Raw genomic sequence first — 13,227 nt, 5'->3', positions numbered from 1 at the left:
TGAGCTTATCAAGTTCAGTTCGATTTCCTCAGGACAGCAGAAAAACAAGAACAAGAACAGAGGCTACAGAATTGGTTGGGGGTGACTCTCCCCAGCTATCAAGGGGAAGTGAGGTTGCTACTCCAACTCTGGGAGCTAGGAAGACCATGAGAAGAATTCAGGGGGATCTCCTGGAGTGTGTTCCCACAGTGCACATGTTACAGTTAGTAGAAGAGTCTCCCAATTCCATACAGTTGGAACTATGAGGGGCTCAGACACTTTCAAGAATGAAAGAGGGTCGGCTTGTTAGGAACAGAACTCTGATAAGCCAAGATACTCCCCAAAGGTATGAAACCTGAAGTGAGACAGATTAGGGTGTGTGCGCTGACGCAAAACTAAAGAACTAAAGACTAAAGCCGCCACTCATTTCCTTACTGGTCATCGGTGTGTAATAAGTACGCCCATCTTTCCCTTTAAACACCTTTTCTGGGGCGCCTGGGTGGCTCAGTGGATTAAGCCGCTGCCTTCGGCTCAGGTCATGATCTCAGGGTCCTGGGATCGAGTCCCGCATCGGGCTCTCTGCTCTGCAGGGAGCCTGCTTCCCTCTCTCTCTCTGCCTGCCTCTCTATCTACTTGTGATCTCTCTCTGTCAAATAAATAAATAAAATCTTTTATAAATAAATAAATAAATAAAATCTTTTAAAAAAAATAAATAAATAAACACCTTTTCTTTTTATCTCCTTTTCCTTTCCCCCAATCATGCAGATGGCAAGTAAGCAGGAATTAAATTTACATTGTAAAATATCGAGAATCACAATGCAACCAGGGGCAGCCTAACACCAAAACCAGTGGCCCAATGGCCCTGCCTCTGGATATGGTACCTCAGGTCTTGTTGAGCCACTAGAAACACTGCATCAACAGACGGGATAGCAGGGTTATTATCTCTATAATTACATAAGTGGGGAGAGAGATGAGGCGAGAAAAGAGAAAGGAAAGAGGTGGTTAAACTACAGAAGGCTGAGATACTCTAGTTATTTGATGGTCCCTTCCTGGGGATGGCCACCAGCATACAGACAGACTCTGGAGCTATGACTATGTATCATAATTCCCGTCCCCTAGCTTTGGAGACGGATAGCTGGTCTGCTATCTAATCCTTTCTTATTAGAATGTAAAAACTGAAAAGGCAAGGCAGAGAGATTAAATCTTCAATGTGAAGTCACATTAATGGTAGGGGTAGGGGAAGAAGGTATAAAAACTGCTGATGAGATCTCCAGAGCTCCTCTGGTTTCTTCTACACAAGACCCACTTGTTCAATTCGTCATTCAATGTCCTGTATGGGTTCCAAAAATGGCTTTTGTTCCCCCCCTTAAGCTAATGATTATCAGCTGATTGCAACCCAAAACATGCTAACAGGACTTCTAGGAAGTGAAAAAAGGTGTGGAAGGTTCTCATTTTAACATCAAATTATCATAATCATACATTTTCCTTGCTTCCTCTTACCCTGCTCAAGAACTCAACTCCTATTATGTTGTACTTTTGCCTTCAGAATCATGACATTAGAACCCTCATGCCTACCATGCTTTTTCATATCCTCTTATTTTGCAAGAAAGTGTACTTACTCCAATGCTTCAGTTTGTTCATTTCAGCAACTGTTCCCTGTTAAGACTTTACTATGAGGCATCAGCAGTTCTTTGCAACTTGTGACACCTTACCAGTGCCAATAAAGCAAACTAAATGATTACTGATTAACAATGGAAATGAATTTTTTCCTTGAAAGATACTTAGTATAAAAGTGTCAAGCCCAGGCTAATTCTGCTCTCTCCACCTGCCTTGCTTCTCCTGTCACTTAAATCCTAGATCACACGGACTTGTGGCAGGAGAGGTATAAGCAGTTTCAGCCCTAGCCTTCAATTCTAGATCAAGTTGTCATTAACACTAATTCACCCAACCCTTATGCCCCAGATTAGAAAAGGGTTCCTAGCTTGTTCCAATACACACTCTGTCCTACTCTTAGCCTTTCTGTTGTTCTAGCCCTGTTGATATCTCAGTTATTATAACTAGGCTTCTGTTTTGACACCTTTTGGAGGTTCCTAGTCTGGTCCCCATATTGTCTCTTCCTAGGACTGGGACACCTACTTTTGATTACCAGTCCCAATCCCAAGGACAGAAATCAGGCCATGATCTAGAACCTACTACCCACAAACAGAATTCTCTAACAGCCACTCATATATGTGTACCTGTAGGTATTTTATTCATTTACTTACACACACACACACACACACACACACACACACACACACTCTCTCTCTCTCTCTCTCTCTCTCTCTCTTTTTCTTTCTCCAAGATTCCACGCGCTTCTTTACCTTGAATTCGCAGTAACAAAAGGTTTGCTCTCTGGCTGTTCCACTCCTGGCATGGCTTACTAAAGAGACCTTTTCTCCACACCTGTAGTTTAGACGAGCCGGGCTCTAACATCCAGCACTACTAAGTGTGGACCCCTTCTACTCTGTCCTGTATAATAGTAACCTCTGTCCTAGTCTAAAACTTGGCCATGCTTTATCATCATAAAGACAACAAAACTCTATCATATTTTGAGATACGGTACAAGTAAGCAAACAAAGAATTTAGAAATAAAGCAATTAAACAGATGAAAGAAAAGAATATTTTCTAAATGATATGGACTGTCAACTTGGTAGTACAATAATATTAAAATAACAATATTTCCGGACATTTACATGCCCCCCCAAAATTTTTAATTACTAGATTATAATTTTAAAAGTAGAGAAAAAGACAAAGACTACATTACATTTTATAAATATACTCTATTATAGCATATAGAAATGACCATTTCAGTCCTAAGAGTTCTAGCAGTAATTTGACACAAAACTGGTAAGGTAATGAGAGCACTAAAACAGTATATATTTCTAGTCACATAAATTAGTATCTTTTTTTTTAAGATTTTATTTATCTTTAAGTACTCTCTCTCTCCACCCAAAGTGAGTCTAAACTTACAACCCCGAGATCAAGAGTTGCATGCTCTACCAAATGAGCCATCCAGGCACCCCAATTAGTATCTCTTTTGATCAATGCTGAATACTGAATTAAACTTCTAATTCCATTTAGTATTCAAAATGGGATTCCCATCACTTTTTCTGCCTTCATTATACTTCATCTTCATTGAATACCTGAATACTACATCTTCATTAAAGTTGTTCCCTTCTCTGGCTTTCTCTACCTTGATTCCTAACTAAAGATCAGGCCACTAATGAGATCATCACAGGTATATGGGAAAATGCAAAGTAGCCCATGTTTCAAGGAAAGGGGTGTGTGTACTTGCCTTAGGCCCCTCATAAGCCAAGAGAGCTATAGGAAGAACAAGTGCAATGAATAAAAAAGGAACCCCAAATACTGTGGCTAGGGAGGAAAGCTGATGAAACCTCAACACACATGTCATTACCACAATATTTAATAATTATGTTATGCTAGAGTTATCTGTTAATATCTGTTTAATAATTATCTGTTATGCTAGATTACTAGCTCTGAAATGAGAGATAATATTTTATTATCTTAACATTTTCACCACAGAAAGTAGACAGTTAATAAACTCTTGTTGAATGAAAAAAAAAAAAAACAATCAAGAATTCAGAAGGCTAGTTGAGGAGTAGCAAATGTACTCAGCTTAGATACAATCCATTCACAAGATAGAAAATTTCCAGGGAGGACCTTACTCTAACAAAACCAAATGTGATGTGAGTTCCAAATGCTTTCCCAAAAACAACTCCCTACTGACATCAGTAAGCACAAATTTTCCTTTATTCCAATTTTATATTCCTATAACCCTTTCCTCAGTGTAACACTATGCTTAATATTTACCTTTTAAAAACCCACTTTATTACAGGCATCTGGGAATAAGTTACTGGACAATGTATCTTCTAAATTGCTGTTTGCAGACATAGTGAGTTGAATTCTCATGAAGAAAACAGATTATGTGATAGGAAAATAAGAATGCAATTTAGTTTTACCTATAACTCCAATAAGGCAGAGGATTCTTTACTAAGGTAGTCACTTTGCCATCTTAAAAATCTTTTTTGTAAAAATAGGACTATTTTATTGACCCTTTAATGATAACAGATGATGAAATGAGACCAAACTCAAAACTTGTGTATAGTACTTAACTCTGCTACTCAGAAGGATATGAGAAAAATTTTCAAAATGCCGAAAGTAGCATGCTATGTAAGCATTTCTAAGCTTTAATGAAAAAAGCACACACAGATGTGACTAACAGATATAAGCATGCTAGGTATTAAATAATAACACCAAAACAACAATTAGGTACTGGAATGCAACTGGTTCTTCTTCCATTAAAATAGCACTTGCTAAACAATCTTGACTGGACTGACATCAGGATATGCAAAGCAACTATTAAAATCTACACTTAAAGTAGGTGTCAACAGCAGAGTAAGAAAAAAGGCCAGAATGTGAGTATCTTTTTAAAGATCTTTCAACACTGGCAAGCAACAGTCAAAAAATGGCTCATTTATGATGAATGTATTAGGCTGAGAACATTCAAAGTGCCTGTAAATCCATAAATAAAAAGAATACGCTAAGAAAGTTACAATACTCTTCTCCAAGCTTTGCCTACAGATCACTAGCATTAAATATCATCATCTCAGAAATGCTATTCACGACATCTTTCTCCTGTCGGGCCCCTACACACAAGTACATGTCCCCTAGTAATGGTAGCCTCCATACTTTTCAGCAGCTGCCATGTCCTGTCTGGCTTCCCCACACCTTCCGGACAGTAGAAACACCTATGCCAACCCATGTGGTTGGTTAGGTTATGCAACCTAACACAAGATGGGAATTGCTGAACCTATTTACTCTGGTGACTCAGATTTAAATCTAGGTCTCTGTGGAAAAGGAGGTGGGGAACACAAACGAATGTGTTGACACTATTCTCTACTAATATTATATAACTAAAGCAAATTCAAAAGATTTTCTGCTCTTCACAGAGGTTTTTTTGGGTTTTTTTCTCTTTATATAGGTTTGACCAAGAGACCAGCTTTCAGAAATGCTCAGGTCTAACTAGGTCCAGCATGACATCAGCTACACTGAATGACCTGAGGTAAAACAATTCCCTTCTATAGAGAACTCCCCTACGGTGTCGCCATTCACACACATGGTCCTTTTCCTTCTTCCTCTAGCCTCTTCCTTAAGCTGTCACCAAGAGCTACCTCTTAGCAGTAGCTTCACAATTTCAAGATAATTTTTTTAAAAGATTTTATTTATGTTTGTTTGTTTCAGGGGGAAGGGGCAGAGGGAGAGAGAGAATCTCAAGCCAACTGAGTGTGAAGCCAGATGTGGGGCTCAATCCCACAACCCTGAGATCATTACCTGAGCCAAAATCAAGAGTGAGATCTCAACCGACTAAGCTACCCAGGTACCCCATCAAGGTAATTTTTTCAATGCTATTTCACTCAGAGAAAATAGAAATACTTTAAACACTGGAAACTCAGAAATAATAGACCAGTAATAAAACAGTTTTCATTTTCACCAGAGAGAACTCATTTATTTCTGGAGTTATCAAACGAAGATGAAATATATAAAGCACACTGGTCATTAATCTGACAGATCAAATTACTTTAAAAAGAATACAGGCTAGGAAAATCATAATTTAGTACACTTTTCAGGGTAACCTAGCTGCAAAATGCTTCATTAGCAAAAGTAAGGTTTTCTTGTTAAAAAAGTTTTTTTTTCCTAAATGTTTTACTTTATTCCTAATCCTTATCTTCATTCTTTAAATATTAAAATCAGACTACTTTTTTCCAAGAAAACTCACCTGATTGATAGTAAAATCAATTGATTTTATAATTTTCTATGATCTTGACATAAGTAAATTTCACAGTTTTCACTAAGGAAATTCTCTCACTCTCCTTGATATTCAGATCAAACATCGTCTTAAGGTTCCCCTAATCATCTCAACTATAAGTAATCTTTCTACTTACTAAGCAGCCATATAACTTCTGTACCTCACAGACTAATCACACACTATTCATTTACTTATAAGTCTATCTTATCTTCACAGTATAACAGAGGTATTGAGAGAACTATCCACATCTTAGACATCCTTATAGCTCCATAGCACCCAGCACAAGCATACTATAAAACATTTATTAAATATTTAGGAAAGAAATTATAGAATATTTAATATAGATTTTAGCATCTTTGAGAGTTTATTTACAGTTTATCATCATTTTGAGAAATAAGAACCAAGTTTTAATCCCTTACACTTGACCTAATATAGTTACTAGTCATTATAGAAATAAGTCAAGCTAAATAAATTAGGCAATCAATACACGATGATTTTTCTAAAAATAACTGATAGGGAGTTATTTTTATTTCATGCTTATTTACTTAAATATGGCATTCATCACCTCATACTGTGTTTTAATGAGCAACATTCCACGGGGAAAATACTTGGGTTTTAGAATCACAGAGACCAAGGCTTTTATCAAGGAAAACTGATTATGAATTTACCAAAGGATCTCTAGGGTGAAGAGAATAAAGAAACATAATAAAACATGTATTATCATTCTTTCAGTCGATAATGAATAGTTTTAGAATTCCTAAGAGTGACAGTAAACATTTTCTTAAGACTTACATAATTTTGTAACAACATGCTTATTACCTAAGTACATTCATTCACTCAACAAATGCTTACTGCAGGCCAATTATATCCCTATGTGTACATGTTTAGAGAATAAAACTTGCTGAAATACATTATACAATATGTGGTAATGTTCTACAGCTGTTTATTCATCTACACTATAAATACGCCTTCTGCTTTTCCACAATCTCCTTTATATTCAGTACAGTAATAGAGGGTACTTAATAAATATCTCTTGACTAACTGTCCAATATTTTTCTTTATATTCTGTTAACATGTTAAGAATGAAAGTTCCCAGTAAGCAAATATACTAGTGATTAAAGAAGTCCAGGAAAGCGGATTAAGAAGAATGCCATGGGGGGCGCCTGGGTGGCTCAGTGGGTTAAGCCTCTGCCTTTGGCTCAGGTCATGATCTCAGGGTCTTGGGATCAAGCCCCACATCGGGCTCTCTGCTCAGCAGGGAGCCGCCTGCTTCCTCCTCTCTCTCTCTCTGCCTGCCTCTCTGTCTACTTGTGCTCTCTCTCTGTCGAATAAATAATAAAAATCTTTAAAAAAAAAAAAAAAAAAAGAATGCCATGTAATTGAGATTTTTGCATGACCATATCCAGGGCTGTGAATGAACTTCCCAGTGAAGAAAAATCAGCCATTTGCCTAGTTTTTTGTCACCCATTTTACAGCAAATGCACAGAAGAAATGTACATCTTTGTCTGGTACCTATAGAAATAAGCATAGAATCTGAATTTGTACAACTAACCTCTTCCTCCTGAGGGGAACAAAAATATCAACATTCTTGTATTAGTCAAGATTTTTCAAAATGAGCAAGATAATTATTCTTTTAGCAGTAAAATACATACAAATCAGTATTATACTACAGTTATGTAAAATGTTACCATTGGGTAAAGGATGATGGGTGAAGGGTACATGGATTCTATGATTTCTGCAACTTCCCATACGTTTATAATTATTTCAAAATTAAAATACAGGGATGCCTGTGTTGCTCAGTCAGTTAAGCATCTGCCTTTGGCTCAGGTCATGATCCCAGGGTCCTGGGATTGAGTTCCCCATCAGGCTCCTTGCTCAGGAGGAAGCCTGCTTCTCCCTCTGCTTGTGCTTGAGCTCTGACAAATAAATAAAATCATTTTTAAAAATTTAAGGTATATATATATATATATAACGTACATATACACATACACACACATATATATGTAAGCTAATGCAATTTGAATAAATGTTAGAAAGTTTAAAACAAATACATAAATTGCTTTTCTAAATTCAAACACTTAAAATGTACTGAGATCTGAATATTTTGAGACAATACTTGTGGGATTTTTTTTTTAATATTTTATTTATTTATTTGACAGAGAGAGAGGTCACAAGTAGGCAGAGAGGCAGGCAGAGAGAGAGGGAGAAGCAGGCTCCCCACTGAGCAGAGAGCCTGATGCGGGGCTCGATCCCAGGACCCTGAGATCACGACCTGAGCCGAAGGCAGAGGCTTAAACCACTGAGCCACCCAGGCGCCCCGGGATTTTTTTTTTAAGATTATATTTTATTTAACTAATCTCTATACCCAACTTGAGACTTGAACTCACAACCCCAAGATCAAGAGCCACATGCTCCACTGACTGAGCCAGTCAGGTGCTCCATTTGTGGGATTCTTCTTAAAGTGTTGAGCCCTATTGCTTGCTTCAGCAGCACACATACTAAAATTGGAATGATACAGAGAAGATTAGCATGGGCCCTGCATAAGGATGACACATAAAGTGTTGAGTCCTATATACAATAATTAATCACCTCCTAAATCATAAAGTAAAATTTATGTGTGTGGATGCTTTACTTAGAGCAAGGCAATAAACCTACAAGGTTCTATGCAGATATAAACAAATCAGTCATCCCCCTGCCAACATAATTTTGGCATGAGTGTTTAATATCAAGTAATGGGTAAGTATAACACTATGTCAACTGTACTACAATAAATACAATGGCTAGGTATCAGATGCTTACTTTTCTTAGGCTAATATTAAATTAATTGCCCTCTTGAAGTCCATACTGGCCGGAGAAGAGGGAAATGAGCTAGGAAGAAACATACAGGAAGAGGAAGCTGGAACTAATATTTTAAAATGCAGCAAATTTGGGGCACCTCAGTGGTGTAGGTGGTTAAGTGTTGGACTCTTGGTTTTGTCTCAGGTCATAATCTCGGGGTTGTGGGATCAAGCCCTGCATAGGCACTGCACTCAGCACAGTCTGCTTGCGACTCTCTCTACCCCTCCCTGCAGTATGTATCTATTTATTTTTTATTTTTATTAAAGATTTTTTTAAATTTATTTATTTGACAGAGATCACAAGTAGGCAGAGAGGCAGGCAGAGAGAGGAGGAAGCAGGCTCCCCGAGGAGCAAAGAGCCCAATGTGGGGCTCAATCCCAGGACTCTGGAATCATGACCTGAGCCGAAGGCAGAGGCTTTAACCCACTGAGCCACCCAGGCGCCCCAGCATGTATCTATTTAAATAAACTTTTTTTTTTTTAAAAAGAGAAAATTCATTAAATGTTGATGACACATCTTTTATTCAGGTCAGATAGTACCCTGTAACAGGATCCCTGCTACAACATAGGTACCAAGGGCTTAAGGACTCAGGAAAACAAATAGAACTAGTGTCAGAACTCAACTATCACCATTATCTGAGGGACCTGCAGTGGAAAGGACTGCCAACAGATGAAGAACCAGGGGCCAGACAGGACAGGTCACCGGCCCTAAGTAACACAGCTCTGTAATGGCAGAGGTAGTACAAGAATTGAAATCCCTTAATTTCTGGGACTCTGAAGTGCCGTTATAAATAGACACTTATCTTTCATAAGCAGTAATAAAGAATACTTTAAAGGGATTAGGCCATACACAAAAGAATCACATAACTGTAATTAGTTTATTAGGAAAAAAAAAAATCTCACCCAGTAGTCTTCTAGACTCCACGATACAAATACCATTCTTTAAACCCACTATAGCTTCACATGAATGTAGCTGGCTTACAGTTACTAATCTAAGCTTGTAACTTCACCGAAAGGGATAATGACATTACCACCAAGATTCTGTTTTCCTAAGGACTAACAGTGTCTGCTATTGGGTCAGCATAACAAACGGAAAGGGCTGTCACGGCACACCCGCAAGTCTCAGGCATGCCTGGGTACCACAGCACCTGACCGCCATGGTGCTCTTCCGCGGAACAGTACAATGATACATTGTACTTAAAATAACTAAACACATTACTATTGTCCCAAGTATATATACACTAATATACTATACACACATAGAAGCTGGTGACAATTTTTTTTTTAATTTGTGGGAGAAAACTTAGACCTATGTCACTAACAATTGTCCTTGACATAAGAAAACCACCATACATATTTAATAGTAAGACCACTCTATTAGAGAAATAAAATGAAGACCCTACTCACACATAACCATTAAAACAGCAACAACAACAAAAACTCAAACCCAAAGCAACACATTCAGCACATAGCAAAATTACCATTTTGTTGGTCAAAATAAAAATAGTACCCACATTAAGCAGACTAAGATATACCAAGTATTTCACATACTAAAAAACTAAAGGGCCTATCAAAATAGACTGCAACACTATTAAGGATCAATAATCCAGTATTTGTAATTATACATAAGACAGCCTACTGCACGCGATGATTTTTAGTTAAACAGAAATGGAAGAAAATTCCCATCACCAAAATATTTTACTTTAAATGCTTTGCCTCGGGATGCCTGGGTGTCTCAGTCAGTCAAGCACCTGCCTTCAGCTCAGGTCATGATCCCAGTGTCCTGGGATCGAGTTCTACATCAGGCTCCTTGCTCAGTGGAGAGCCTGCTTCTCCCTCTGCCTGGAGCTCACCCTGGTTATGCTCATGCATGTGCTCTCTCTTTCTCTCGCTCTGCTCTCTCTCTGGCAAATAAATAAATAAAATCTTTAAAAAAAATTAAATCCTTTGCCTCATTGTACAGTGAATACAATAATTAGGGTCTCCCAATGTCTTTCCCCTGTAGGCCCAAAGACATGCAGGCATGGGGAGCCTGGGTGGCTGAGTCAGCTAAATGTCTGCCTTCAGCTCAGTTCATGATCCCAGAGGCCCAGGATAGAGAGCCCCATGTCTGGCTACCTGCTCTGCAGGGAATCTGCCTCTCTCTCTACCCCTCCTTCTGCTCCTTCTCTCTCTCTTGCTCTCTCTCTAACAAAGAAATAAAATCTTAAAAAATAAAACCCAAACTAAGACATGCAGATAATTATGGCATAGGTAGAATGGATGGTAGAAGCCGGAGATGTAAAGACTGAGGGACTCAAGAGTTATTGGTAAGGTTTCCAGGCTTGAGAGGATTCCTAGATGTTGTGGAGCTGAAGAGTCCCTGCTGGAGCAGCCACTTCTACAGACTCAGTGCTGAGCACAAAAAGCCCATGGGCCTGCACCATTATAGTAAGGTAAATAAACCAACTCTAATTGTTCGTTCAACCAAATGAAACACGGTAAGAAATATTGTGGATTTTATTTCTGGTACTAGACGTTTCACACTCTGCTCCTGCTTGAGTTGTTTATAGAAGTGATATTCTAGACCTATCAGTGTCTTGTTTATTAAAGATTCAAGGGCTCAGTAATAAAATAACCTCAAAAAAATTCCCACCAGGGGTGCTTGGGTGGCTCAGTTGGTTAAGCAACTGCCTTCGGCCCAGGTCATGGTCCTGGAGTCCCAGGATGGAGTCCCACATCCGGCTCCATGCTCAGGAGGGAGTCTGCTTCTCTGTCTGACGCTCCCCATTCTCATGCTCTCTCTCTCTCTCAAATAAATAAATAAAATCTTAAAAAAAGAAAAAAATTCCCACCAAAAAAAGGAAAACTAAAGTACAAATAAGCCACATAATTCAGCCTGGAGAGAGATCATCTAAGTTTCTTTGTTACATTTACATTCATTTATAATGAGTGAATGAAAGAATTTCCAAAGTATTGGCATTTCTTGAGCTTGTGATTACAGAAAGGATAAGGCAGCAGGAGAAGATGTTAAGAGATTTAGGGGAAGCTTGCCTGTGGGTTTCAGGGAAACGGACTTAAAGAGCAAGCAGAGGCTGGCACATAGATGTCCACGTGATCATTCACCAAGTATTTACTGAACACTTATTATGCATGGCTCACTGCTTGGGCACTAAATGCACAGTGATCAGCAAAACAGAATCCACATTCACATGAGGTAGCAGTCACTACGCAGTACTGCTGAGTATCTCTTATCCAGTTTGCAATAATTACTCCATTTTCAGCAATTCTAAAATTCGACAGACATTAATTCAATGAAATACGAATCCGGAGGTTTTAAAAAAAAAAAAATCTAGGACCTCAGCCTAAGAGAGGAGACAAACAATGCGGCTATTAAGTACGGGTATGACAGCGCTAAGGGAACATAGGGGAGGGGCAATTCAGCACCATTCCCAGAAGAAGTCAAGTCTTAAGGTAGGAGAGGTGGTGTACTTTAGAAACCTCAAGTTGGAGACAGGAATGCATCTCAGACCATGGAGAGGACCCACTTTAGGCTCAAACTCCCTGAGCTCAGAAGTCAGTCCTCACACTGGTCTGCTGGGTCTGCAAAGCACCGCCACTGACCTGACCCCAGCTCTGCCTCCAGCCAACCCCTTTCTGTTCTCTAAAATCTCAAGCATCCTCCCTCTGCGAGGCCTCAGCACCTGTTTTGCTCGCAAATCTAAAACTCTCACTCCCGAGAAAACTTCAAGTCTCTGCTCAGATGTCACAAGAAACAGAGGCCTTCTCATACAGCCCTCTATAAACGGCACCAGCACCCACACCAGCAACCTACTATTCCCTACCTCGTCACCCAGCCTTATGTTGCTCACCAACTGATAACACTTGTCATCTGTCCCCCACTAGAATTTAAGCTCTTTCATAAAATTCTCACCTAGCATTCTGCAGAGCAGACAGCAGACACTCAAATCTTTTTTTTTTAAGATTTTTATTTATTTATTTTTGATTTTTATTTATGTAAGAGAAAGAGAGAGCAGAAGGGAGGAGCAGATGGAGAAGTAGACTCCCTGCTCAGCCCTCAGCAACCTGGGATCACAACCTGAGCCAAAGGCAGACGCTTAACTGAATGAGCCACCCAGGTGCCCCAAAATCTTTTTTTTTTTTTTTTTTTTTAAGTGAACAAATGAATGGCTGTCAGAGATGAGACCAGAGAAGCTAGAGCCAGGTCACAAACAGCTTTGTACAGACTAGAACCCCATGCTTTAATGGCTCTTTGATGACTTAGGACCTATTAAAAGATTTTAAAGAGGAAAAAAAATGCTTATTGAAAAGATCACAACTGTGTATTTTTCAAAATTAGAAAAGAAAAGGGTATTTGTTCCGGAAAGGGTGTGAGAGGAACTGATGAACAGAGGTGAGACTACAGCTAAGGAAAGCATGTATAGAAGAGCACTGTAGTATTTCAACAGAGAAATACAGGCCAGAATAAAGAAAGGCCTCTGAGGAGGAAAAGGTAGAGGAGAAATACTTAGGAGATAAAAGCAACTGGACCTGGTACTTGAC

The 13,227-nt window shown here is 38.9% G+C and overlaps 1 non-coding gene across 1 annotated transcript; it reads left to right on the top strand.

Moving 5' to 3' along the window:
- The first annotated feature begins 8,326 nt into the window (after positions 1-8,326).
- On the top strand, positions 8,327-8,431 carry LOC123937762. The gene has a single exon (XR_006817559.1). It is a non-coding gene; the product is annotated as a U6 spliceosomal RNA (small nuclear RNA).
- The last annotated feature ends 4,796 nt before the right edge of the window (positions 8,432-13,227 follow it).

Source organism: Meles meles, chromosome 2 (genome assembly GCF_922984935.1).
Source record: "Meles meles chromosome 2, mMelMel3.1 paternal haplotype, whole genome shotgun sequence".
NCBI classification, from domain to species: domain Eukaryota; kingdom Metazoa; phylum Chordata; class Mammalia; order Carnivora; family Mustelidae; genus Meles; species Meles meles.
This window is presented reverse-complemented; position numbering and strand designations above follow the sequence as displayed.